The 4,268-nt window shown below is 39.0% G+C and overlaps 1 pseudogene; it reads right to left on the bottom strand.

Moving 5' to 3' along the window:
* Window positions 1-1,419: 1,419 nt before the first annotated feature.
* The window catches only part of LOC129690506 (BRCA1-associated RING domain protein 1-like), a 69,904-nt pseudogene continuing 67,055 nt past the window's right edge, over window positions 1,420-4,268 (bottom strand).

The raw sequence follows: 4,268 nt of genomic DNA, 5'->3' as shown, positions 1-4,268 counted from the left end.
TAGCATATACCGTCACTGGAGTTTTTGATCCTGGCCATTCTGATGGGTGTAAGATGGAATCTCAGAGTCGTTTTTGTTTGCATTTCTTTAGTGCTTCTCAGACATTTGAGATTCCTCTGTTGAGATGAAAGGAACAGGCTAGCTTTACAGGTTTCTTTATAAACTCTATACCCCATGTTAAACTAAATTCTCCCAGCACTTTTACAGAAGGTAGGAGGAGGAGTGGATAAATTGAGACAAGACCATTGCAAAGGAATGTGAAAGGTCTCCTCCCCGCTGTGGAGGAGTGTCCATATCTGCAGTACAAGATAATGAGATAACGTTGCTTAGTAACCGGTCCAGACATCCCAGTTCCTCAACCCAGATTGGGGCAGGACCAGATGGACTTGGTGCCTAAAATGAACCAATCATTTTAAAAGTCAACTACCCAATCCAGTGTCACCAAGCTCGCAACCTCCACGATTCCTGTGCTCCTTCCTTTAAAACCCTCAGACTTCTGTTTCTCCTGGCTGTTCCTTGCTGTTTTTTATTTTTTTTGGGGGGGAGGGCATACGATGGCTGAATTAAACCTCATGCTATTGCATCGATGATTGGTCTCCTGAGTTCTCTTCATCCACCTAGGAAAGTTAGGGTCCCCTAAGGGGTCCTCCCCTTGGGCCTAACAGAGAATTCTCTGTTTAGCTTCAGTACCCCAATTTTTAATTGAATTACTTGGTTTGTTGGTGTTTAATTTCTTGAGTTCTTTATATATTTTGGATATTATCTCTCTGTCAGATGATGTAGGGTTGGTGAAGATATTTCCCCCATCTGTAGGCTGCCGTTCTGTCCTACAGACAATATACTTTACCTTACAGAAGCTTTTCAGTTTCATGAGGTCCCATTCATTAATCATTGATCTTAGTGCCTGAGCTGTTGGAGTTCTGTTCAGGAAGTTATTGGGAATCAAGTATTCAAATATATGTGTAGCATATTAAGCAATCTCTTAAATTATTTTTATTATATCTACTTTTGAATATTATTTTACAGCAAAAAAACTTTAAGTTTACTTTCAACTTTTTCTAAATTACTTGCTTTAAGCTTATCCTCTACAACATATACTGTACTGGCCATTAACTTGCATGTCTTAACTATCTTTAGCAGTTTCAATAAGTTAGTAACTTTTATAGGATTAGGATTTTATAATTATAAATTTATTCCTGTTATGTTTGAGCCTTAATATTTATCATACAGTCCACAGAGAGTCTGGGTGCATCATTTTCCTGAGTTCCTTTTTCATCAATTGTTTTATTTTTTAATTTAATGGGAAAAAATGTGACGGTTCTACTTTCCCTAAAAAATGTGAATGATCAAACACAACACAGTAGCTGATTTCTCACAAACCGTACATATTCAACTTAAAATGTACACCTGGTATTATATTCAACTGTCAAGAGGAAGCAACTCTAAATCCATTACACAGCTAGTAAGCCAGGTAGAAGGAGCCATCCAGACTTTGCCCTTATGAACCCTTTCTGCGTGACAGTGAAATGGAAGATCTCTTCATAGATGATGTATTGCACACAGAAGTATTCATCAGAATCAGGTCTGTCTGTCGTGGTATGCAACTGTCTTTGAGGCATGTCATTGTATGCCCTGGGCTTTCTACTGAGGATTTTGCATCCTGCTGCAATAATTAGCATATTAAGGAGATCATCCTTTGTATGATATTTGAGGTCCCTTCCCCCACACACAAAAGAAGTAGCATCCACCAAATAGCTTGGACAACAGCTGCTCTCTGTTAGGCCTGCTCCTCTGCGGGCCTCCAGGAACTTTCGCATTTCTTACTGTTGACATGCTTTGTTGTGCAGACAGGCTTTCACTCAATCAAACCTCGGGAGCCAGCATCCATTGAGAAGCCCAAGCATACACTTCAAAGAACTTTGAGCTTCATCAGTAGTAACAATGACATGAATTACTTTCCTGTCAAACTCAGCACATTTTTTGGTCTTAAGAACTATCTCACATGTGCTGAGCACTTTCTGTTGTTCTGAAGCAAACACTGCTTATAAGCCCTAGCAGCCCATTTTTACACTGCTCAGCATTTATGACCAAGCATTAGCTTGTTGAGAATGATTCATTCTTCTCTGGTAGCAGCAATAGTGACCTTATATTTTCACTGTCTGCATAATCCATGGGCAACACACCAAATATCCTATCAGCATTCCTGGACAGTAACACCTTGCTTGCCTCTATCTGCATGCACATTCTTGGCCAAATCGTAGTGTGGTTAAGTAATTCTGAGAGCCCCTGGTGTTCAACAAAGCATTATGCTGGAGCAGCAATTCCACTACCTTCAGGTCCCTCTGACTGCAGCCTTCATGCACTGGTGTCTATCCAGATTGGTATTTACCTTTTGGGTTGTTTTCATTTTGCAAAAGATATTCAACAGAAAGCATTTTACTCTTAATAGAAGCAATATAAACAAAGTCTCTACTCTGTGATTTCTTTACCCCAGCTGTAATACTGGGTAACAGCTTCATTGTGGAAGGCTTGAAATCATTTGTCTGAGAGTTGAATTAATCAGCAGAGGCAAGAGAGTGCCTGGTGATAGGCTAAGAAAGTCATCTGATACATTACTGTTTCTTCTGCCTGTAAAATCAACTTAAAGTCAAACTGGAGGCAGTGAAGAACAGTCAACAAACAGTACATTTTTCACAAGAACTGTTGGCTTAATGAAATCTCTGTTGGTTCTTGGGATGTTTCTCTCACATCTCTTAGAGGTAGGATAGAGAGGTATGCTGCGATCTTCATGATTTCCATTATGTCGTACTGAACGAAGCTCTTTTATGCAGACCTTCCTCTCAGGAGTTATTGTCAGTCTTGCTCAGGGTCAGGAGCTACTATATGCTCAGCCAATGGTAAGATACTTCAGCAGTCAAGCTTCCAGACATTCAGATTCTGCAATAGAGCCACTTGCTAATAAGTTTATTTCACCATTTACCCATGAACTCTGATAACTGACCGTTGGCTACAGAAAGAGCCAAAGCATTCTTTCGGTTCTACTTTGGAATCAAATCTACTATCTTTGGTTTCTGGACTTAAATTTCACTCCTGATTGATCTCAACTGAGGATTTCTTCTACTGCTTCCCCCCACCCCAACTCAGATATTCTAGAAGCTGTTTTAGCCCTCTTAGACACAACTTCAAGAGGACTCGTGGTAACAAATTCATACATTGAGGATTGATGGGCTTTTTTCTTACTCTGAGAACTAAGCCATATTTGACCTGAATTTTTCCTTTCTGCATCACCAAATAACTGTGCCCTAAATTGTGTCTTCTTTTGGATATGAAAGTTTACTGTCATGTAGCAAATTTTGAAGCTTACTATAAAGCTGGATTATGCTCTCCAGTTGTCTGTTTATCTTCACATCTAGGATCCAGGCTGGGATGGAGTACACTGAGCATCCTGATCCGATATAGTCATTTATATAATTACTACAGAAGACGTGCTCATGTCTTCCTGCTCACACAGGCTCCTTCAGAGTGTTAGCACTGTGAGAGCAGCACAGCAGCTTTTTCAGGCAGATGAGTACTTCACAGCTGTGGGCCTTGGGCCTGCCAGAAGCCTGCTCCAGGGTGAGGACTGAAGAAGGCTAGTTATCCAAGAGGAACCTGGACAGACATCCCTTCAGAGGCCAGGAGGTCAGGTTTGTTTGGCTACCACAGGATGCCCCACTGGTGTCCTGATCCTTTTATACTTTTACAAAATACATATGACTCAATTTCTCCAAATAACTAGAGCATAACAAAGTTAGCAAAATCAGAAATGGTTAAATATGCATCTTTATGGAGTTTTTGTTAGTTTGAACATGCCTTAGGAATTTCTAAACCATAGTTATCAAGCATATTTTGTTCATGAGTCCTATTTTCTATAAACAAGATTTATGGATGTGTTCTTAACTGCTACTTTTACTCTTAGAACAAAAATCACCATACAAAATCCATCCTTATCCAAAATAACTTAGAAGTCTGATGTTGTCTTCCTAGTCTATGGAAAATAAAATAAAACAAACCAGCTTGGAGGCTCAGTGTTGCCTCTTTAGTCTAATAAAAAATTATTTTCCTAAATATGAGTTGAATCTAAGTTACACATATGGTATGCTGCAAGAAACTGACATTATCTAAAACCCTTTTGTTACAAGTTTAAAGGTAACTTTTACTGTTAGGGATTTAACAGATTATAATAATAATAATAATAATAATAATAATAATAATAATAATAATAATAA

The sequence above is a fragment of the Psammomys obesus genome, unplaced genomic scaffold, assembly GCF_907164565.1.
Source record: "Psammomys obesus unplaced genomic scaffold, mPsaObe1.curated_primary_1811, whole genome shotgun sequence".
Taxonomy (NCBI): domain Eukaryota; kingdom Metazoa; phylum Chordata; class Mammalia; order Rodentia; family Muridae; genus Psammomys; species Psammomys obesus.
This window is presented reverse-complemented; position numbering and strand designations above follow the sequence as displayed.